The 25,912-nt window shown below is 37.6% G+C and overlaps 1 protein-coding gene across 1 annotated transcript in view; it reads right to left on the bottom strand.

Moving 5' to 3' along the window:
• The window catches only part of LOC131992442 (cingulin-like protein 1), an 83,938-nt gene extending 65,211 nt beyond the window's left edge, over positions 1-18,727 (bottom strand). Inside the window, exon 1 of the mRNA XM_059358037.1 lies at positions 18,530-18,727. The gene's annotated coding sequence lies outside the window, so the exon portion shown is untranslated. The remainder of the gene's footprint in view (positions 1-18,529) is intronic.
• Between the last annotated feature and the right edge of the window lie 7,185 nt (positions 18,728-25,912).

The raw sequence follows: 25,912 nt of genomic DNA, 5'->3' as shown, positions 1-25,912 counted from the left end.
AACTGAAAAAAAAAGAGTCAGAAAAACAGGAGCTGCAGATTTGATAAGAATTCTCTGTGGGTTTGTTAGTATGACTGACCCCTTCATCATCATTACACTGGTTTATTTGTTTCACAACAAATTACAACAATGAAAAAAGAAGAGTCCCAACTGAATATTTCAATACAAATACAACTCACCAGTGTGCAGTGCAGTGCTGCTCATGAACCCATTTTATTCCCTCCATGAGATAAGTGCTTCACAGTAATCTACTTGAGCATTTAATCAAAAATCTTCTTCAGTGAAAGTAAAATCGTACTGATAAGAGAGTTACTTTCCCTGTCTGAAAAAAGAAGAGCAGCTCAGAGGAGCGTCCCATTCTTTTCAGATGAGACACAGCAGACTCTCCCTGTTTGAACAAACAACAATATGCAGTCAGGTGAGGCTGCTTCTCCACCGGCAGGAAGTTATGAATCATTCTATCATCTCTGTCATTTATATCTGTCTGTGTCAATGTTGAATTTCTTTTTTTTTTTTTTTTAAGCTCACATTTCCTTATGTTTCATATTAATTTGTACAATTTTTCATGGGAAGGGCAATCAATTTCTAGCTGTTCTCATGAATGGTTCTTAGGAATTCCTACAAAAAGTCCTGCACTGAATATTGTAGTTATTCCACAAAATTAATGCACTCAACCACTCAAAATTGTGTCGATTTGTGCAGCATACAGACTGCAGGTCACAGTGTTGTAAAGCCTAAACCGTATTACTCTTTTCTAACTTTAAACAAGTGGTTTTGTTGCCTAACCATAAGTGTTTCCATATCACCAGTGGTGGAATGTAACTAAGTACATTTACACTTAAGTACAGTTTTGAGGTACTTGTACTTTACTTGAGTATTTCCATTTTATGTAACTTTTTACTTCTACTCCACTACATTTAGAGGCAAATATTGAACTATTTACTCCACTACATTTATCTGACAGCTTAAGTTACTTTTCAAGTCAAGATTTAACATAAAATATATGATAAAGTTAAAGTGATTAGACATTTTAAACTTCATAATATAGGCCTATATTACATAGTTAAATGAGCCCTGAAAATTAAACTACTTGCATAAATGCATCAATACAAATAATCTATTAATATCTTTGGAATATAGTATATAAAACAATCTGAGTAGGTCCATTCTGCCTAGTTAGTACTTATACTTTTGATACTTTAAGTACATTTTGATGCTGATACATTTGTACTTTTACTTCAGTAAGTTTTGAATGCAGGACTTTTACTCGTAGTGGAGTCATTTCACAGTGTGGTATTAGTACTTTTACTGCAGTAAAGGATCTGAATACTTCTTACACTACTGCATATCCCGTTACTAACATGTTTTAAAAAGTGACTGGTGGCTACTTAAAACCACAATTATTATTTTGTAAGATATCATACAAACTGCATAGAAAAGGTTTACATAATAAATCATGACATACATGAGAATACCAAAAATATTTAATCAATAAAAAATGTATTCTGTTTCTATACATACATTTAAAATACATATGCACAAAATAGATAACTTACCAAAATGATCTGCCAATAATGGGACATTTATATTATTATTTATTAACCTGATAATGAATTAAATTAGTTTTTATTTTTGTGGATTAACTGTGTTTTTTTTAACAGCAATGATGTCAGCTATATAAAGCTATGGAATATTAAATACATTTCAGCCTGTCTTACCCTCAAGTGGTTATGAACTTCTTTCTACAAAAAAAATACAAAAATGTATAATATCAGCTATCTTATCGCCATGTGAAGCAGGTCATTCTCGGTATCAGTTGAGAAAAATCCATATCGTGCATCCCTAAAAATACACAACGCACTCTTCTTATCGTCCGTTTATCTTATCACGGGTCAGAAAAATGTCGACCTGCACTGTCACGATAACAACACAAGTCATTACTCAGCAAACATATCTGTGTGAGGAGCCGTACATCAGGGAACTCCCCTCCCCAGCATGCCCTGCTCATGACTCACAGCTGTGGCATGTCACCTTGTGTGCTGGTGTACTTTGATCCAGCAGCAGCTTTAAACTGGGAGTGAACAGCAGGAGACGCCCTGCAGCCTCATTAACTGACCAGGAATGTTTCATCATGATGGAAACAACTTTGAACTACAGCTCAGACTTCACCAAGACTGTAGAAAAAGTTTGGATGTGCATTTGACAGCGTCTTTCCACATAGAATGACAGGATAACAGGGGCCAAAAAGCAGGAACACATCACCCCAATCCTCACGTCTTTGCATTGACTCCCTGTTCATTTTCATATTGATTTGAAGATTTTATTGTTTGTTTTTAAAGATGACTGACTTTACATCAAGGATCTCATCCAAATCTAGACTCTAGGGTTGTCAGGATACTAAAATTTTCAACTCGATACCGATACTCAAGAAAATATTCGATACTCGATACCATTTTCGATACCACCAGGATAAAAACAAAGACCCCAAAATGTAATTTAAAAATGAACAGAACAGAATATTTTCTCTTAGGTTATTAAGTTTACTGATATACTGTATGTTTTATGTGGTAATTATGTTTGATGTTTGTGTCTAGTTTTAGTTTTAATGTTATTTAATGTGTTAAAGTTCTTATTTATTATTTATTTATTTATTTATTTCAGTTGGTTTTGTGATTTTGTTGTTGTTCTTTTTCTTTTCTTTTTTTTTCTTTTTTACTGTGTTTGTCCATTGGTGACTTATGTTGCGTTTGTTTAAATTAATAAAAAAAAAAAAAAAAAAAAAAAATTAACAGAACCAAAGGTTAAATATTATAGGGCGGGACTTAAAACCAGGGGGTAGAGTGTTTTAAGTCTCGTTTTAAGACCCATTTTTATTCCCTGGCTTTTTAACTTTGCATGAGTTTTGTGGTCCTCTGTGTCTTTTATTTATTTTACTACGTTTAACTACGTCTTTTATTTATTTTACTACACTGTAAACAAAACAAACAATAGCTACTCAATAAAGTTGAGGCAACAGATTGCATGCAATATTATTTATTAAACCTAACTACGTTACAAGTTGAGTTAATAACAACTTAACAGGAAGTGTTAAGTGCCAATTAAAAACGGACTAAATCTATTGTGTTGGATTCATTCAAAATTCTCTTGATTTAGAATTACATACACATAAAGATTATATTTAATGTGATCAAAATAAGCAGATTCTATCTCAAAAGTTTTACTTAATACATTTTATCAAATGTATTAAGTAAAATGAAATGACTACAGAATAATTTATTACAGTGTATGTTTATCTGTTTGACTTTATTGTTTTATTTATAGCATCATTTTAGATTTATGCATTTATTTGATTATTTATTGCTGATGTTATATGGAAATGTTTATTTGATTGTTTTTATGATTCTATGTACAGCACTTTGGAGACATTTTTGTTATTTAAATGTGCTATACAAATAAAGTGGATTGGTTTCAACATGCTCAAATACTCAAACAGGATACTCCAAAACACATCTAAAAAAGCTAAAACTAACTTGTATATAATGCAGATTGAGTCACGACCAATTTTCAGTTTACTCTAGCACTTCTTCTGAACACTTTTCCTAGAGGAAACCCACAATATGGGCGTGCATGTGCTGCTACCTGTAGAACAGTCTCCTCTCATCTGGTTTCAGGCTTTCCACCAGATGTTGGAACCTGGCTGCAGGGATTTGCTCCCTGCTCTGTGTTATTGTTAACACCTCTAGCACAGCAGCTTTGGACAGCAGGAAGAAGGTTTTGAGGCCCGCGGCGAGGGGAATGCTGGCCCAGAGTCATGCCAGAGCCACAGCAGGGCGAGCAGGCAACGAAAATAAGAGAGTAAATCTTTGATTGGCTTTTAGAGAGCTTCACAAAATAAAAGGTTGCAAGACAGACGCCAAGCTGGTTTTCTTTTATTTGCTGATTATTACTAGTTTATTTGCACTCTGTTTATATCCGACCACATTAGGCCTTTATTAGGCCTTCTGTAATTTTTCTATATAATATATGTCATATACTACTTATACTGTACTGTGTATTAGGGCTGGGCGATATGGACCAAAAGTCATATCCCGATATATTTAGGCTGAATATCGATATACGATATATATCCCGATATTTTTATCTCAACATGAGAGCAAATGTTCAGTCAAAGTCAAAGCCAAATATAACATGTCACAAGTAGTTTTATTGAAACCGTTTATTTCAGTGAACATATACTGTTTAACAAGAGGAGTAGCTTTTTTAAAAAAAATCAAAGCTCCATAAAGTGCACATTTAAATAAAAAAAATGTCTAAATAAAAATAGCCTATGAAATAAAATATATGCGATATGGTCTAATTCCGTATCACATTTAAAAATATATCAATATATTTTTTATATCAATATATCGCCCAGCCCTAAGGTGTATATCTCTGCATATATTTAAATATATTTATTCATTGATGTTCATACTATGTATGCAACAACCTATTTTATCTATTTAACATGCTAAAATATATTTTCTCCAATGTGCAACATCTGTAAAATGCAAAATGATTTATTGATTTCTTTTGTCATGTTGTGAGAGGAACAGGTCAACACAAAGTGTCTAAAACATCATGAGAGCATTAAGATGTCCCTTCACTGGGCCTAAAGTCCAAAAGGCACAGTTGGTGTCCACTGCTACATTACAAGAAGAAGGCCGGTTTGTCCTACAGTATTAGTTAATCCTCAGACTTATCCAAGGTGGATCGTGCACTGTGGCATGCAGCTCTCTCTCTAAACATAAAACAGTAGAACCAGTTTGTCTGTACTTAATGATGCGGTGAATAAGCAACATATCAGCTCTCCTGTATTTGCTCTCCCTCTTTGCTCCTTTCTTGTTAATTGAAGCAAAGCTGAACCAGTTCCTCTGTATTTAACAATTAAACCAGTTTAAGATCACATCTCTCTCTACACTATTATTGTCTGTGTGGAGAACAAAACAGCCAGTCTCTGCAGGCTCTCTCCATTTCACTCGTACAGAAAAACGTGATGAATTCTCCATGTTCTGTCACTTTCGAAACTGCCTTCTCTTTGTTGGTGCAGGAAGAAGGGACACTTTGTGCATCGAGAGGAAGACGAAGCGAAAGGGCAAATCAATTTGGCACCAAAATGCAGCTCACAGCTTGAGTTACAGAGAAGTCTTCAATATATGGAAGGTAAACAGTGCCACAAATTTCAAATTTTGTCTTCGCACATCAAACACATATAAGATTTATTACATAATTCACAAAGTGCAGTTTAAAAAAAAAAAAAAGATGTTCTGGTAACATAATTTTGTCCCTCGAACACTGTGTACACTCCATGGATTAATGGCATGTTTTCACTGCATATAATTATTACCACAGGTTATTTTAGATCTGGCACAACACAGCTCTCACCAACACCCAACCACAACCCAACATGCACACGCACACGCACACGCACACACACACACACACACACACACACACACACACACACACACAGGTGTGCAGGGCTGGTTTTGTGACCTGCTTACATTGAGCTCCTCCCAAAGACTCGCCCAAAAAGAAGAAAAAACAACGATAAAATGTGTCTCTGACATTCAATTTACAGACAGACAGGAATGGAGACAGGTAGTAAAACACGAAGACAGAGCAGGTAGACATGTTGGCAGTGTTGACACATATAGAACATTTCATCCTTGGTGAAAGGTGAACTGAACGTATCATTTTGCAGAAGTTAATTATGCTAACACGCTGCTATTGGTGCCATTCTATTTGTGTGTGTCCATGTGGTTTTTGAGGCTGATACCGATACAGATTTTAGAGGGGAAAATTCACAGATTACCAGTATCGCGGCAGATAGAAGTAACTTTTGAGCAGGTTTCAAAATAGACCTTTTCCTAGACCTTTTGTGGACTGTGCACTACTTTTGCACTGATACAAATTAATCAATCAATCAATTCAGGTCCACTAGATGGTGCTGAGTGTTGTTGTTTCTTTAGTTTATTTTCCTGCACTAGGTAGACTGTGACATAACCAGTTCAGTTCATCAGGTGCATGCAACCTTTACAGCAAGTTTTATGGTTTATTGTTCACTCAATACATCTGCATGACAATCACAAATTGTTGCAAATAAAGACAGATGAACAACATACAACTTTTAGTTATTAGATGAAACATGTTGACTTCTTTTGGGGGCCACGGATGTAGTTGAAAAAAGCTAATAACTCACAATATATGTTTCCGCAATAATTAGTATATTGCAAAAATAAAATTGCAAAAAAAAAATAAAATAATGCAAGACCAAGCATTCCTCACCAAACAAAAGACACTGTAAACCTTAATATGTGAAAGAATCTATCTGCTCTTATATTAAGCAGAAAGTCAAGAGCAAAATGTTAAAATTTATGTTTATCAAACACTATGATCGTTATGATAATTGCAATAATTCTCCAGCAGTAGTGTATATAGAAAGAAGACACTTGCCTGCAGTCAGACAGACAAACAGAAATAAGACTCTCTCACTTTCTCATCTCTTAGTTTACTTCCATAACTAGAACGTCGAAGAAAACAACAACAACAACAACAGCTACTCTCCAAGCACTGCAGCTCCCACCCAGCACCCACCCAGTCTGCACCCACTCGGCCCTCCGACGAGGCTTAATGAGTAATAAGCACTGGGTGACCACAGTCTTGGAGTCAAGCCAACTTTCCCAGATGCCAAATTGAAGCCTGGAGGTACTGCATAATGCAAAACAACACTCATTAAAACTTGGAGGAAAAAAACAAGGAGCTATAAAATGCAAAAATGCACTAAGATGCATTTCAGGAAAAGCTCGGTGGCAGTTCTGAAATGACTGAAATGAATAATTAGGACTCTCAGGCGTCCATTAGCGGGAGAAATTACAAGATGTAGAAAATGGGCTCCAAAACACACTCATGACCCTAAAATCTAAACTGTTTGGCCTGAACATTATGTGAAGGTGGGGAATGTGAGCTGTGGAGAGGCTGATGAAATGAGATGAAAGGCTTTCACTGCAAAAAACAAACTGAGAAGCAGTCTGATGAGTTCACTGAGATAACACTTCAATAAGTGCATGTTTTTTTGGAAAAGAAAATTCAACAATTGCGCATTTTTATCGTGTTTCATCTAAGTATTTACGTTTATATTTGATATATATCTAAAATCCTCTGTAAAAATCCACAGACACCAAAAACACAATAATGTAACACATATTTTTACGCGTGTAATTCAGGATATTTGGGAACAAATTGGTGTAAAAAAACCCACAAACCAATGAAAACACACTGGACAAGTAGAGTATGTTGTGTTGAGTCCCATTAATTATCATGGGTTAATACTAGGGGTTAATAATGCATTGATGTGCATCAATATAGATTAATTCAATGATCAATCATCCATTCATCCAACATTGATGCAAAGTAAAAATATAGCTGCATATCATCATTGTTCAGATACGCTTTTATTTTGAAATTCCCATGTATGTGTATGTATGTTTGTATGCATTTATTATTTTTACTTTAAAAATAGATCTTTTTTTCATTTAAACGCATTTCAAAATCATATTTTCCTTGCATTTTGTGGGTTGGGTTATAACTGCAAGAATTGTATGATATTTTTTAAATGGATGTTTTAATATAGTTTCTGTTAAAATAATGATTTAATTAATTTTTGGGATTTTCAGTTCACCATGGAGGCATGTAAGAAAAAAAAAAGAATTCAAGGTTACATAGAGTGGGAGTGATTGGTTAAAAATAATCTGTAGTGTTGGATTAATGAATTAAACTGAGGTACTGAACAGATGTTTTAAATTACTTAAATAAAGCAGCAAGAAGAAACAAGACATTAAACAGTGCTGAGCCACTCAGTGGAGTGCTATTGATAAGACAGTGAAAATGAGGAGGCTTTTGTTTCTTCCAACCATCAAATATCTGTTCTATGGTCTTAATACTTAAATTTAAATCACCTGCAAGAGTTATATAAAGCACCATAAATCTGTATGGTTCAATGCATTCCAGGATTTAGTTCATGGAGACATGCTCCTGCTTTGAATTTAGAAAAGAACATCAACAACAGCTTTCTTCTGAGAGTTCATCCTCTCTCTGACCTTCATGTCAATGGAGTGTTTTAAAACTGTCTTTCAGGTCATCAAAGATCTTTTCTGGGATTTATTACCAGTAAAATGAATGACGGAAACTGGCTTAGAGAGGGTTTGTTAAACTTTGACTTCACTTGTGCAGAAGATACTGCTTTTCAGAAACAGCAGTCCCTCCCCAAACTTTATCTATTCAGAGCTAATCAGCTATAATTCCCTGGAATCCATTTCTGGACATGCCTTGATTTGTCTATGTTTTGTTCACACTCTTCGCCTTCCTCAAACACATTTCTCTCCTGTGGTGACTATAACACGCCACGTGATCACAGCATCCACCAGAGATCCACTTACTCAGTTAGTTAAAACAAAAACCAATGGCAACACAAAACAACCGTACTGACACTACGAACCGAAATGACCTCTATTGTGTGTTAAAGTGGTGATCTCTTACGTCTGCCTCTGTTATTATTTAGTCTCCAATTTTGTTGCCAAGTTGCCTTTATATCACATCAATCAAAGGTAATGGGTGGGGCTGCCCTGACTTCTCCTAGTTCACACCACACAACTTTGCCCTAATTTTCCAATCACAGACAAAGCCTCGGCCTTAGGCGTGGCGCTAGTAGACAAATTCCAGATATGTAGTTGGGTCTTTGCGGGGGCTTCAGCAATTGAGAGTGCAAGACTTGTGTAACGAGTAACCTGAGGGACGGGTCACCTGAATCAGGAACATTACTGTGTGTGTTGCATTTACAGTATGGACCAATGTTGTTATTGCACCTGGAGGAAACAGGTTGTACATAGTGAAAATGTAGAAGGCCTGACGATGAGGAAAGTTCTGTGGATTGGACATCACATTTAAAAAATAAAAAATTCAGTTTTGCGCATGGAATCGCATCATTCCCTGTCCCACTTCTCACATGTGCTTTTGAGAGCAGACATACCCATCCCGGGTTCCTCCTGGGGAAAGATATTGTAGTTTAAGACCCTCTAATTCACTTAATGTGAAAACCAAAACAACTTCAAGACTCCTGATTACAAGCCAACAAGTTGTGTAGTGTGATCAGTACATCAATCTGATGACTCGGAATGTCATGTAGTGTGAACTATACATTAGGATGTTGTTGTTTTTTTTGCCATTTTGGCCTCTAGGTGCTGTTGTATTATTTGTTTGTTCAACTATGGGGGCTAACTACCACTTCTTGCTGATTCCAAACATACTGTAGACCCACAGGTGAGTGGTCCCAGTAGGTTTTGTGTAATAACACTTAATAGACCACTATACACTGTGCAGTTTTGGGCCTCCAATGAACGAAAGCTTACAATCATTGGAGAGAACCATTGTGAAAGCTGAGACATGTCCACAGCCTGCCCATCAATGTTGGTGACTCACCTAATTAAATGTGAATTAAGTAAGACACTGCAGTCTCCAAAGATGGGAACAGCACAAATGGATGATGCAAGTTAATGACCTGTCTCTACTTGCATTAATTTCTCTGCACATAGTATAACAATGCTGCTATTGTATGTTATGTAGGAGCCTGAAACAAAGTAATGTCTCAGCCTGTATGTGAAACTTCTTCTGGGAAGTCAAACGACATGACATCACAGCAACACAAATACATCCAAGTGGACTATCAGAGAAAGGTGAGTTTCTGCCAGGCGGGACCGTTTATCAGATTACAACATACCAACATCCTCCCTCCCTGCCTGTATTAAAACTGATGTTTGAGTTGCACAACAGCACACTGATATGCCCACAAAGCTCTACAGAGTTTAACAAGGAGCTGTCATTTGAAGGGTGAGTCACACATACAAACACACACCCGGAAATGTTCAGAAGTATGCGATGTTACCATTCCAAACAATTTTGCGTGTGTGTGTTAGCCTACCATTCAAGCTTCACACCCTCATTCCTAACATGCCTACCGTCTCCATCCACCTTGACTAGCCATTCTTTCCCATGATTCACTGTTGGGTTGCAGTTTGTGACACATGGTGGCACAGTCGCACTCATGCGCCCCCATATTTGGGCAATCAAATAAACGTGCAGTGCTAGTTGCAACAAATCATGTATTCAGGATGATTTTTTTGCCGTTTATCCTTATTATGAGAAGAAAAAACCTTCACCCATATGAAAGTTTTGATGAGTCATGCTGAATGGCAAGACATTAGTTTACCGTGATGAGTGATTCAAGTCTTTATGCTAACACGTTACTGTTTAGGATGTTGAGTGAGCCTTGACACCATGCTAACAATTTAGAGTCACGTCCTCCACTGCACTGACACTCAATGGGTCTCAGATGAAAGACAATTCACTATCAAGGTACTCACTCCAGTGCATTATGCTAACAGCCCACAGTTTAGCATGTAAGGAAATAGCAGGTCTTTCACTGTGCTGAGTTATAGCTCCCTGCTAATAATTTATGGTGTGCTCTATTTGAAAGTTGAAATTTCCCAGTTCCCAGTCAGAATACTGCCTGAAGTCAATTTTGTAACTCAGAAAGTAAGATGAACCTCACCAACTCTAAGCTTAAAATCCAAGATGGCTGCTCCACTAGTCAATACTAGCTGTAGTAAGAAATAAACTGTTTATATGTCTTTGTACCACATTTAATCAGTCACAAACTGTCCAACACTATCTATGGACATGTTGCCACAGTGTTTATTAGGGGTGTAATGATAAGATATATTGATTCAATGATTAATTATCCAATATAATTGGTGCAAAGAGGAAATATGGATACCTATCGCTATCTTTTAGGGCTGGGCGATATGGACCAAAACTCATATCCCGCTATTTTTAGGCCAAATGGCGATATATGATATGTATTGGTTTTTTAAACAAAATGTGCAAAGTGTTTAGTTTTAATTCAACACCACAAGAAATCATCATCAACCTGTTTTATTAAAAGGCTTTATCAAAATTAAAAACCTTCCACCTTTTTGAAGCAATTTCATCGAATTCAGATGCTCTTCATCTGGAACCTGAAATACCTCCAAATTACAGAGCCATTGTTTTTTTTTTTTTAGGAACTAGCTCCTGCTAGTCTGCAGGATGGGGCAATCAAATAGTGGTGATAAGTTAAGGCAACATCAAAAGATATTATATATCAGTATGGAGGTATTGTATCAACTACATATCTCTTTCTAAAATATATTGGTAGAATTCGTAATATGGATATACCGCCTAGCCCCGAGATAGACCCCACTTCCACCAACCCCTGAAATAATCCTTTTCCCACTTGTTGTACTGGATTTAAATTAACTTGGGACAGAAGTAACCCAACTTCAAATTTAAATGGAGGTAAATGGAATGCAGAATTAGCATCCAATGATAGCAACCTCTATCGTATGTTAACACGTAGCACACAGTGAACAGAATAAAACAGTGTATAAGATGAACCATACAGAGAGGCTTTTTAGGGCATTATGGGAACTTTCTCCAACTCAATATAAATTCCATTGCGTTAATGATTGATGGGTAACAGATGCCACCTCGGGGTGTTCCTCATACCAGACGACTTGACATTTTGTGTTATAAAAGAAATGAATGCAGCACACAATAGGAGGCTTGTTGAGTGGAACAGAAGCTAAATACTTGCGCTGCTTTATAGACACAATCTTGCGTTCATGCCTAACATCTTCAAACTGAGACCATTGAACTGTGGGTAGAGGAAGCGAACGACACATCCCACCGCACCTATACAGGCACGGCCCACACTCGTCACCCAAAATGGTCAATATTTTTGCCAATTGATGTTCTATATTTGTATTTTTTATGTGGTATTAGAGAGTGATCGAAGAGCAAAGAACATCTTTGGGCCGATTGCCTCATTTTGAAATTCAAGGACTTTTCTTTTTGATTTTTCAAAACATTATATTATCTAAAAAACTGTTATTTCTTAGGTAGAGCTTGTACAAAATGATGATCTAATGATTTTCACAGGACAGGTAGCTGTGGCTTGTCAGAATGTGTGTGATCACTTCTGCAAACATGAACCGAACAGAATGAAGAGAATGAAGGCAAACACAGGCATACTTTTCTCCTTTTAAAACATCCTGACAGACAACAGACAGACAACACCCTGAGCAAAAACTCATCACATAGCAATGGAAGTACACTGCAACATAATACCTGCTCGCCTTTGTTAGAAACTTCTCTTCTCTGGATAATAGTTTATATTATAAGACTAAACTAAGTACTTATGATAAACATCTGAAAAATGTTCAATTTTATGTTTATGCATGTCCTAATTCCTAAAAATAATAAAGAAATGACAGTGGATATATTAAGAGTGCGCAAATTCAGGAATGTTTGAGTGAAAAAAACACAAAAAGACAATATACATCTTGAAATAACAATAACAAGCAGTGTCTCATGGAAGTATCAGCGTGTGTGCTGAGGCCAAGTCTGAGCTCATCATTCTACTTTTATGACATTTCTAAAAGCTAAGGTAATGGAGGTTTCTGTGAAGACAGGTATCTAAAAACAATGACATCACCAACTGCCGTATGATCTTTACTCCATTTGGTTCCATCTCTTCCATTGTGTGAGAAAATGGTCCTGGAAGTTTCCCATACAAAAGCTGAGGGAGGACACTGTGGCTGCACTTTGGAAAGAACCCGCTGTTTTTTAAACACCATGTTTGGTTTTAGAAGACGCTGGTCTGAATGAATGTGTATAATATTCTAAATGCACATAAAGTACCGTGGAGACTGGTGTTAGTAATGACTTGGTAGGCTAACTAACAGAATAAACGTTAACCTGCTAATATATATTACCCCTTTAGACTGAGGTCACTAATGTTGTTGACGATATCTGAACTCACTACGGCTGGGCGATATATCGATATAAAAGATATATCGATATATTTTGAAATGTGATATGGAATTAGACTATATCATATATATCGATATAGTTAAAAAAAAATCTTTCTTTCTATATAATTGCAGCCCTTACTAGGGTTTGTCATATTTAGTTCTTTTGTAATGTTCGTTAATCTTTTCTCATATAAATATATTTATTTCAGAAAAAGATTGGCCTATTTTATTTCATAGGCTATTTTTATTTAAGATATATTTGTATTTTAATGTGCACTTTACAGAGCTTTGAGTTGAAAAACAGGTACTCCTGTTGTTATACAATATTTATGTTCACTTTAATAAACGGTTTCAATAAAACTACTTGTGACATGTCATATTTGGCTTTGACTTTGACTGAACACTTGTTCTCACTTTGCGATAAAAATATCGGAATATATAACGTTTATCGATATTCAGCCCAAATATATCGGGATATGACTTTTGGTCTATATCGCCCAGCCCTAGCGTGTTAGCAGTTAGCTTGCCAGAAAGTACAAAAAATGACTGAAACTTGGGTACTGTATCAGTACTTGTATCAAAAGAAAGCGATACTAAGTAAAGTTAACTCATTATGAGAGGAAAATACCCCATAGCATGCATTATCACTCACTCAGTGTTTCTCACAGAAATAGGTTCTACTTGTGTAAGTAGCTGACCAGGAGGGGACATTCAATGGGGTGAATGAAATTGCAACAGTCACTAACTTAAGGTTCGTCACTGGAGTGAGGCGGAGGAACTATGGGGCGCACTCGCAAGCTTATTCTTGCCATTTTTGGTCTGATGGCAGAGAGAGAGAGATAATGGGCTAAGGAGGGGCTGAGGGAATCAATGCTTTACAATACAATATGACTGAGCCCTTTTTCAATGGTAAAGAGTAGAAAAGAGAAATGTGGCAGTTAATGTTGATATTGTGGCGGGCTACCACAAATAAATCAATCTATGGGAAACGCTGCTTACTTTTACAGAAGGTTTTTTTTTAAAAAAAGCTTTTCTGGCAAGGCGTGTGAGAGAGACAGAGAGAGAGAAGTGGGTGTGTGCTGGGCAAAACTGAGAGAGAACAGTTTTGTTTTCTTGTTGGTCTGGTTGGTTAAGTGTCTGGACCGGAGTCAAGGGAAAGAATGTAGTCCCATTAAAACACATTAGAGAGATTGGAGGGGGGGTGAGGGGGTTTCATCATCCACTGTCATTATAATCTGCTGTCAGAAAGTCGTCTCCTCCAGCATATGAACATGATTCAACTTAAATGTTGAAATAACCAAAGGCAATGAAATAAATGCTGTGGTGAAATCAAGAGAAAGTAGGTGAGAGTGATCAGGGGGAAAATGAAAGAGAGGAAATGCAGGAAGAAGAAAGAGAAAACAATATATGAGGAGAGGAAAAAAGTGGAGAAGAGAAGTTCACTTTGGACAGAAATGTGAACGTCTTCCTCAAACACTGTTACAGTATTTTAAAGAGGTGAGTTGTGTCAGAGAAATATCTGGAACAAATCAATCACTCACTCACTCCGTCAAGTTCAAAGAGAAGAGTTATATAATTATGTGTCAAAAATAAAAATAAAAATGAACAAAAATAGAATGTGTGAAAAAAGTTTTTAAATCCATCAAATTCATTATTGACTTTATAAAATTCTAAAAAAAATTAGTTGATGCAAGACAATAAAGAAGAATGAGGCACAACAGAAGAGACAAAAGAATAGAGAAACATAAAAGACTTTCCACAAGAGGAAAAAAGTGAAAAGGTGGAGAGAGATTTAGACAATTAGAGCAGAAAGAGATGGACTGAAAGAAAAAGATAACAACATAGAAAGAGACAGACAGAAAAGAGCCATAGGCAGAGTCAGAGATGCTAGCAGCTGATATGTCTTTCAATGTTTCAGCATTCCTCAAGCAGGAAAACCCTTAAACATGCATGACTGACTCAGTTAGCTTTTGAAGTCACTGACACATCGGCATCACAACAATGGTTTACATGCAGAATGCAGGACGACAGGGCAGAGATCGTCTATTAACCTGACACACACACACACACACACACACCAGGTCTATTTAACTGCTTACATTTACAGTATTTGAAGCACTCGATACACAAGTTGAGCGCTATGCTCCATGCTAACACTCAGCTACAGCATGTGGCTAGCATTTTCTTACTTATCCATTTTGGACAGTATAAAACAAAAGTAAAAGTAAAGTTGAAGTCAAAACAAAAAGTAAAAGTACACAAACATTCCAAATGTGTCTTAGGTCACATCATAAAGGGGCAGATAGTATCACTCGTAGGGTTGGGCGATATATCGATATGAAAATTATCAATATATTTTTAAATGTGATATGGAATTAGACCATATGGCATATATCGATATAGTTTTAAAAAACATATTTTTCTTTATATATATAAATGCTGCCCTTACTAGGGTTTGTCATATTTAGTTCTTTTGTAATGTTTGTTATTCTTTTCTCATATAAATGTATTTATTTCAGAAAAGGATCTATTTTATTTCATAGGCTATTTTTATTTAAGATTTTTTATTTTATTTAAATGTGCACTTTAGGGAGCTTTGATTTAAAAGAGGTACTCCTGTTGTTATACGGTATTTATGTTCACTTAAATAAACGGTTTCAATAAAACTGCTTGTGACATGTCATATTTGGCTTTGACTTTGACTGAACATTTGCTCTCACTTAGAGATAAAAATATCGGGATATATATCGTATAACAATATTCAGCCTAAATATATCGGGATATGACTTTTGGTCCATATCGCCCAGCCCTAATCGCTCGTGCCACTGTTCTGGAAGCTAGCTGTTAACATAGCAAAATTAGCTTGCAACAACCTTGCTAGCTTGCCAACAAGAAACAATGCACATTTAAAGTTGCACTTATGGTTTTTTGGGCCACTTGGGAGCTTAACAACTCCACAACACACTGATATATTATGTTATATTAGATATTGGAGTCATGTTTGTGTCGCCCTGATGATGTCTAAAGATAATTCTCCATTTAGCTCTAGTTTAAGGCTAAGGCTCAATTTAAACATTGAACCATGTAAACATGTTCTAATAGAACCCCAAAATATAAATATGAGCCTTAAAAAGAGCATAACACGTCCCTTTTTAATGGAGCAACAGCAACAGTTCCATCATCTGGTTAATTTTAAATTATGACTGACTTGAAAACACATCACAGTTTTTATTTCACAAGAAAAACTATGTAGCAGAACACAAACAGCCACTATTATTATCATTAATACCATCATTACCCAACTTTCTTTTTGACCAAACACATGTTTAAAGGTCCAGTTTACATAAATGCATCTGATCAGATGATCAGTGTTATTGTTATTATTGCTGTCATTATTTAACTCATATCTGACATGGTGGTTCCATGTGGAGCCAGTGTTAGTGACTACCACCATCTGAAATAAAGATAAGGTCTCCTTTCTGCAGCGATCTTATCAGAGCACAGTGCAGAGTACAGTCAGACTCGCCCTTTGACTGAGGACAGAAAACACAAAACAATATATTTCATCACTCTGATAAACGAGAGTTTAATTGTCAGTGGGTGTTTAAGTGGCACAAGTTTGGTCCTGCACAGATTGTATGTTTCAGTTTTAGTCAGGGGGAGTTCTTAATTAATTATCAACCGAAACAACTGCATCACCTGAAATAACCGACAGCAACAACAAGACAATGAGAAGTCATATTTGGAAATGTGCTAGCAACTTAAATTAGTTCAAACATGGCTCAGTTCAAACGTTTTCCCATCCTTGTGTATTACTCATTATGCAAATGACAGTAACTATGACATGCTTCATGCCAGAAATCAGCACATACCTTCTCCAAGTTGTCAACCACACCTGTATTAAATTCCAGACTGCTGGGCCTAACCTTCTGGTAAGAGTTTTTAATTAGTGTCATCCCTGGTGCCGCTGAACCTCTCAAAAAAATGCACAACTGATAATTAAACATGACGTAAAAATGAAGCAGCATCGAGCCCTAATGTCAGCTTCCTTCTAAAGTTCTGGCTTTTCCAGAATGTCCAATTTAGTGTGTCAGCTCTTTTTCAGCAAAGGTAAAAATCACCACGACCAAGTGTAACATGATTTTTGTGCGTTTCAACATTTTTAATGCAATCTTAAAATTGTATTATTTTTTGAGTGTTTTATATGTTTGAATTTTTTTTTATTTTTTGGTGTGTTTTTGTGTTTTTAAAAATATTTTTTGGTGTGTTTTTTGTGTTTCAAAATGTTGATCCAGTAAGTCAAAATGACAAAATAATAATCAGGTGAGGTTTTGCTGAAAAATATGATACCAGCATGGCATGGTAAACATTATTTAAGTTGCATATACAGGCAGGATGAAAAAGAGTCAAAAACCAACAACAGGTTAACATGCTGTTTTCAGTTTACAGTTTCTACCTTTGTATGGAGGCTTTCTACAAGATTTTCCAGTTCATCTCAAAGGTTTTGAATTGGGTTGGGGGTCAGGGCTCTGTGCAGCCCAACCTGGGAAAACCGATTTTTAAGGGACCTGCCTTTGACACCCATGTTCGAGGAATAAACCCTTGCTAAAGTGCCCTCTTGGATGCCCCTATGGTGGACATAATATAATGAAGTGCCCCCTAGGGTGCCCTTGAATGGAGAAATGAGGATAAAGTGCCCTCTGGGGTGCCCCTTCACTGGATAAAATGGGTGTCCTTAACCAGGCCCCCAAGTGGAGTGCCAGGTTTTGAAACAAGTAAATGTAGCGAAAAATAATGGTATTAAAATGTCCAGGTTCATCATGTGATGCCATTGGGCCCAAAAATACTTTCCCCCATAGACTTACATTGGGAAATAGACATCTGTAAATACCCAGATACATTTTTGAGCATTACAACCTCTGTGAAAATACTCATTTCACTTTCGGAATTTGATTAATTCCGTCCGATAACATTTGTAAAGTCAGGTTTAAAATGTTTTATTCCTATTAAGTTTACTGGATCACTAAATTCGGCACAACTTGTAGAAGTCTCTAGTGCACTTCTCTATTGACCCATAGAAGATCTTTTTATTTTATTTTACACAAGTAAAAGAAGTTGTCTTCATATTCCAGTCAAATTAGCCAGCCTTCAGCAAATATGACAAGCATTTCTATAAACTGTAGCTGGAGTAAACCTTCCAGTGATGAAAAGATAAAGTGCCCTTCAGGGTGCCCCCCAGCCCCAGTTTACCACTGCACCAGACTAACAGTTTTGACTGTAAATCTTCAAAATGACATTATCCCATGTATGTCTCTGTCACTATATATGTATAATGACTTTATCAAAATGAACAGTAAAGTACTTTCTGTGATTTTCCTGTCTCACTGCAGGTTTCTGCTCAGCTGCTGTCCCTCTAAAAAAATAACAGCAACACTAAAGTTACTTTTCCACCACAACCAGCCTAACTCTGAACGCCATGAACACACGGCAGGAAGTGAAAGCAGAACGACAGGCTCTCTGAATCGATGACAGGAGCTAAAAGCAGGCAGGTTAAAATCCAACCAGGTAAATCATCAGCCTCTTACCTGTCGTGTTCCCTCTGCGGGGCTCTGCTGTAGACTGACAGGCTCCACTCTCTGCTTGCCTGACAGGAGTTTGCCTTGTGGGTGTGTCCAAGGCTGCACCTGCGGCACACCGGGGACGTGCGTAATGAGCGCGGGTATGACGCCACTGACGCACGCTTTAAGCGGCCGCCGGTCCGAGCTGCTCAACAGGAGGGAAGAGAGGAGGGAAATGGGATGGGGGCAAAAAATTTAATTCTCAGGCGGAAGTCTCTCTCTCTCTTTCTCTCTCTCTCTCTCTCTCTCTCTCTCTCTCTCTCTCTCTCTCTCCCACCATGTTTGGAGATGTAGTGCACCAGTCTCTCACCAAAATGAAACTATTCTAACTCTTTCAGGAATGTCCTCCTCCCTTGGGGTGACCTTGTGGCTTCCTATTCTCGCTGATGTCACTCGTGGATTTTATTGAAAAACTGCAGCTGTAAAATCAGTCACTTTTTCTTTTCTATCCATCTATCTATCTATCTATCTATCTATCTATCTATCTATCTATCTATCTATCTATCTATCTATCTATCTATCTACCTACCTACCTACCCACCCACCCACCCACCCACCCATCTATCTATCTATCTATCTATCTATCTATCTATCTATCTATCTATCTATCTATCTATCTATCTATCTATCTATCTATCTATCTATCTATCTATCTATCTATCTATCTATCTATCTATCTATCAGCAAAGGTTTGTTGTGCAGGAAATATTTCATTTCTGTTGTTATGCATATATATCATATATACCATGTATATTACATATTATTTGTTTAGACTGGCTGTGCAAATTTGACATATCTGGATTTTTATCATGTCAGGAAGGCAAAATTACTTACTGACTTACAGTAACATGGTCCAGTAATAAAAGTAACAAATACATAAAATAAGAAGAAATAAAAGAGGAGAAGAAGACAATTTAAATCCTTTTTATATTAAATATTATGGTTGTGGTTCATGGGATTTCAGTCTGTTGGTCCACCACTTTGCTCCTGTCTAAACATCTGGACATATGTTGGATGGGTTACCATGAAGTCATGTTCCTCTCAGCATGAACTGTAATAACTTTAGTGATGTTCTGACTTTCCATCTACCATAATCTCATTTATAGTATTGTCACCAATATTTGCTAAACTAACTACATTACTACAGTTTATGTTTAGTGCAAATTACTGATAAACTAATGCTTTACTTCCAATTCACAGTACAGCTCTGCTCCACTCAACTCACTTTCGGCACCAGGTCCTGTCCCACAGTGGTCCTATGTCGTGCTACAAACAATACAACAATACAGTAGAAATGCAGAATAATAAGTGTAAGCATGCTGCTAGCATGGCTGCAGACTTTTAGTCTTATAGTCACTGCAGGTGTCCAGTGTTGAAGCTTCTCTATAGCTCACCCTGTTTACATGCTTTGCTACGTTTAAGACACATGGAAACACTCAGCTTTCAATAGTAATTTGTGTCTGGTCGGTTTTTCCACAAAAAGTTCAGTTGCGTTTTTTTCAGGTGAGCAGAGAGAAACTTTCCATTTTCAGTAGATAGATGTGAAAACAGTTTTCTAGTGTCAGACTCTGCACAGTGAAGCTCGAAAAATCCAAGTAACGTTACTAAGTAAATGAGTAAAACACAGTTTCAGCAATTTTTCGTCCAGGACTGGCTGGATGTGATATATGAAAATATAAATCTAAATGTTGATCATTTTGATCACAAGAAGTCCTTCCAAGGGCCCAGACTGGGGAGTGATTGAACACAGTCAGTGCATTTACATGCACAGTTTAATCCAGCTATGCTTAAAAATCGTTTTTGACCACCTAACGTGACCGACTAATGTGCGACCAGCTAATGTGACCGGCTAATGTGACTGGCTAATGCAACCGGCTAATGTGACCGGCTAACATGACCACATAACGTGACTGGCTAATGTGCGACCAGCTAATGCGACCGGCTAAGGCGACCGGCTAACGTGACCAGCTATGGCGATCGGCTAATGCGACCAGCTAATGTGACTGGCTAAGGCGACTGGCTAATGTGACCTGCTAACGTGACCGGCTAACGCGACTGGCAAATGTGACCGGCTTTCTTGGATGTTTTTGTTCCAGGTCATACGCCAGCGCGGGGATGGAGCATGCGCACATGCATTGTCTTGTCATACATGCCGGCGAAAATCCTATTCCAATCATATTATCTGGGTGTCCTAATTGGAGTTGGAGATCTCCGACATTAGTTGGACTAACACGTTTACATGCATCAGTTGTCCAGTTATAGTCAGATTAAGGCAATAATTCAGTTTTTTCATGTGTCATGTAAACATACTGAGTGTGGCAGACACTCACAGCTTACATAGAGTCTCTATCTGTTGGTTAAACAGCCGATGGTTGCCATAGGTGTCAGACTGCATGCACAACTGCTTTGTGTTGGGCAACAATAACCACGCCCCACATTCCTCTCTGCTGCAGCTCAGCACACACCCATTCAGCTGGTTACACTATGGACTCACACACACACACATACAAACGTACACACAAATTAAAATAGCACTGAGTTAAACCTCATTCATACCTTTTGTTGAGGCAAACCTGCCTGTGAAAAGAACCAATGAATATATTTGAATATTCTGTCCAAGTGTCAGTATCAGGTTGCAGGCAGGTCGACTTTATAGGTTTTGTCTTAATCTGAACTGATAAAAGAGCAGCACGTGGCACTTTATCATGTACAAACCAATGCACACGCCTGCCTGTGAGCTTGATATGAGGCATGGGTTGAGACAGAAGCAGTCTGGACATCATTTTGTGAAACTTTCAGTGTTTGGAAGTTTTCCAGGACACTGTAATACACTTCCACCCCCAAACTTCCACCACTTTTAAAATCCAGTCACTCCCACATGAATCTGAACAAAAAACTTAACTCTTTGAGGGTGAAACTCACTTTTAACAGACAAATTTTAGTCCACATAGGATGAGGGTTTTATCTTCCAAAAAAAGAAGACTCAAATGATTACCAAATTATCAAAATGGTAAGGGTGTGTTTCATTTGATCTCCTGTCAGTAGGTGTCTTCAAATATCACAAAAAAGTTTATATGCTTAAGCTGACAATTTGATGTATAAATCTAGTATATTTTTCTATATTATATACACTTTGTACTATACTTTGTATACCCTCTGCACATATACAGTCATGGAAAAAATATTAGACCATTGTTTTCTTCAATTTCTTGTTTATTTTAATGCTAATAAGTAGGCAATCTGATCTTAATGATAATAACCAAAATCATTATCAATAAAACCATGGGAAATTGCTAGATATCAGCTCTTAAATTAAACTCTCATGAGCTATTTTTGTTTGGTATCATTAAATTTCTCCAAACAAATGTACCTTTAGTTGTACTAGACAATTAATTGAAGAAAACAAGGGTGGTCTCATACATTTTTCCATGACTGTATACACACACACACACACACACAAAATATGTATTAAATTAAAATCAGTTTTTCCCAAATGTGCAATATATATGTGTGTGTGTGTGTGTGTGTGTGTCTTATTTTTTATTCTTTATTCTATTATTATATCTTTGTAAACTCCTCTGTCTCTACCTTTAATCCACTGTAATTTATTATAAATTGTAGTTGAGATTCAAATATATCAAGCTGAATTTTTGTGAATTGTATTTAAAATGATGGCAAGCCAGAGCCTTAGGTTTGAGTATTTCATTCAGTCGAATCATAAAGCTACTGTCAGACATATTGACGCTACTGAAGGGGGGGGAAAGGGAAAGTGTTAAAGAGTTAATTTCATCACATTCTTCCATGGATGTGAATCACCCTGCAGGGAACTGTACATGGTGCTGTGTCACCTGGTCGTTCAGGGTGTGACTGCAGCTCAAAGGAACGTGCTGCAGATGGGAGTGGTGTCCCGGTGAGACAACCTTTACTCCCACACTGATAACTCACACTGCTGCAATAACTTACACAAGACGGCTGAGAGGATGTTCTTCCTACATTATGCATCTAAATCATACGTCAGCATTTTTCTCAAAACTATGTCTTGACTCACTTCTGCAACACGCATGTTTTTTTTGTCATTTTTTCTCAAGTGTCCTGTTTTTTGTGTGTATATAATATAACCATTCATTTATATTTCATTTATACTCATACGCATCAGTATGTGATGACCTGGGGATGAGGCTCCACAATCATAAACTGCACCTTTAACACTAGACACATGGTGCAGCTGAAATGATGAGAGAGAATGTCTTTGTTTATTAGGTCATAAATCCAAGTATTGAACAGAATGAAATTTTGACCAGATTATGGTGCTCAATGAAAAGTCAGGAGTTTATTACAAATCATCCCCTGGGAGCAATAAATATGTGGAACAGATTTTACAGCAAACCACTCCAATAGTTTTTAAAAAAGTCAACTTCATGGTGGCATTAGAGGAAAATACATGTTCTCATCGCAATCCATCTAATATTTGTCGAGAAATTCTGAATTGCAAATCAACCTCATGGTAGGGGTAGGGGAAGGTCAGGAGGTCACCAAAACCAGTGGGGTTCACCCTCTGGGAACCATGGATTTCTGTACAAAGTTGTATTGCAATCACTCCAATAGCTGGCAAAATATTTCACTATGAACCACAAATCCTGAAGTCATGGTGTCAGAAGAGGTAAAGCCAGTGGGGTTCATCCTCTGGGAATCATGGATGTCTGTATGGTACAGACTTTCTCAATTTAGGCAAGCTGTTATTCAGCTTATCCTGCAGTCAGGAGATCACCAACGCCTCTAGGAATCATCCTCTGGGCACCATGGATCTCTATACAAAGTTTCGTGGCAATCCATCTAATATTTGTCGAGATATTTCATTCTGAATCACAAAGCAACCTCATGGTATAGGGGTAGAGGAAGGTCAGGAGATCACTAAAGCCAGAGGGGTTCATCCCCCGGGAACCATGCATTTCTGGACAAACTTTTATAGCAATCAATCTAAAAGCTGGTAAAATATTTCACTATGAACCACAAATCCTGAAGTCATGGTATCAGAAGAGGTAAAGCCAGTGGGGTTCATCCTCTCGGAATCATGAATGTCTGTATGGTACAAACTTTCTCAATTTAAGCAAGCTGTTATTCAGCTTATCCTGCAGTCAGGAGATCACCAACGCCCGTAGGAATCGTCCTCTGGGGACCACCAACGCCTGTAGGAATCGTCCTCTGGGGACCACGTATCTCTATACAAAGTTTCATGGCAGTCCATTTAATATTTGTCGAGATATTTCATTCTGAACCACAAATCAACCTCATGGTAGTGGTAAAGGAAGGTCAGGAGATCACCAAAGCCAGTGGGGTTCATCCTCTGGGAACCAGAGAGGGATGGCATTGCCATCCCTCAAGCCATTCAAACTGAAACTGACCCCAGTGTGGAGGGATTTTCTGTCTCAAGCCTTTATTTAACCAGGTGGCTCAGAAGAAAACATATTTTTCAGGGAATGATGACAGAAGAAAAAGCATAATCCTAAAACGAACATGTAGACAAACACACACATTGAAAAAAATACCCCATTCAGCAATGTACGGAGACAGAAATGCTATCATAAACAAACAGAGGGAAGTGTGATGGTGAACCAGCAGGGACAAAGAGATGGTTTGTTCTGGGTTTATTTTTATCTGCAGGTGAGTTGACAGAAAACTCTCAGTATCTCAGTGGAAGACACTGATGGGGTGTTTGTTAAGGTCACAAAGATACAGCAGATACAGTAGTTTTGCTAAATTATTAAACGGAGGGCAAGAAAAAGTTTATTTTACCAATATCACCTAATGATAATGCTTCTAATGTACTGCTTCAGCTATCAGTACTGCTACCTAGTTCTCCCCTTTATGGTACTACTGTACATCTACTATTGCTACTATCTACAGAGTAACAACCTTTGCCACCATTAGTGGAAAATGTCAGATAAAACTATCATATTAAGATGCTACAAAGCATGTTTCTATCCTCCTGGTTTTAAGCACAGTTTTCATTGTAGTTTTAGACCTTTTGGAATTGACAGTTAGCTATAAGTTAGCTAGGAAGAAAGTATGTGATGGCGCCACCGTTATAGTAAAGGGTGTCCATAAAGTCACTTTACAACTTCAAAAGTAAAGTTTTTTTGTAAAAAACTTTACAAAATCTACAATTATATTCTGTAATTTAACAATGTCATTTAGCAGACGCTTTCATCCAAAGTGATGTACATTTGAGAGTAAATACAACACAAGCAAAGATGAAACATAGCAAGAGTAAGTGCCGTGGGTAAAGTTTGAGTCCATTAGGACACAAGTGCTTTAAGGTCGCGTGAGTGGCCAGTGCGATATTTATTGTTGTCATCTGTGTAGATGAAGTGTGTTCAGTAAAGACTTGGTCTTCAGTCTTTACTTAAAGATTGAGAAGGACTCAGCAGATCGGATGGAGTTTGGCAGTTCGTTCCACCACCGGGGCTCTACAGAGGAGAAGAGTCTGGTTTGAGACACAGAGGCCTTCAGCGGTGGAAGAGCCAGGCGTTTTTCACTCTAAGAGCGTAGTGGGCGGGAGGGTTTGTGGACCTGAACAAAGGAGTTCAGACATGTAGGAGTTGTGCCCGTTGCTATTTTGTATGCAAGAGAAAAGGCTTTGAATTTGATGCGGGCAGTGAGCCAGTGCAGAGAGATGAGTAGCTGAGTGACACATGCTCTCTTGAGGTGGTTGAAGACCAGATGAGTCGTTGCATTCTGGATGATCTGCAGAGGCTTGAAGGTGCATGCAGGGAGTCCTGCCAGTAGAGAGTTGCAATAGTCTATGGAAATGGAATGGAAACGCATCCAACATGCTAACGCACATTTGACACCATCAACCAGATGTGCCTATCAGCAGATCAAGACAAATTTTTTTTCCTTTTTTCCCCCTTTCTGACATTGGGTGAGAGGCGGGTACACCCTGGACAGGTCTCCAGACTATCACAGGGCTGAAACATAGAGAAAGACAATGTCATTCACACCTATGGGGAATTTAGAGTCACCAATTAAACCTAAGCTGCATGTTTTTGGACTGTGGGAAGAAGCCGGAGAACCCAGAAAGAACTCACACTGACACAGGGAGAACATGCAAACTCCTCACAGAAGAGCTGCAGGCCGGAGTCGAACTGGCGCATGTAGCATCAACAATTTGTTGATCAATTTGGCTTTGAAATTTTCTGATGATTTGTCCAAAAAATGGGCACTTGTGTCGTAATTATTACTATTATAATTCTTAAAATCATATGTCTTTTATATGGCTGGTAACATCCAAACAATACCAGGAAAACTCACGCTGGAACGATCAGAGAAAATATTGAGTGTACAAGTGAG

This window comes from Centropristis striata, chromosome 19 (assembly GCF_030273125.1).
Source record: "Centropristis striata isolate RG_2023a ecotype Rhode Island chromosome 19, C.striata_1.0, whole genome shotgun sequence".
NCBI classification, from domain to species: Eukaryota; Metazoa; Chordata; class Actinopteri; order Perciformes; family Serranidae; genus Centropristis; species Centropristis striata.
This window is presented reverse-complemented; position numbering and strand designations above follow the sequence as displayed.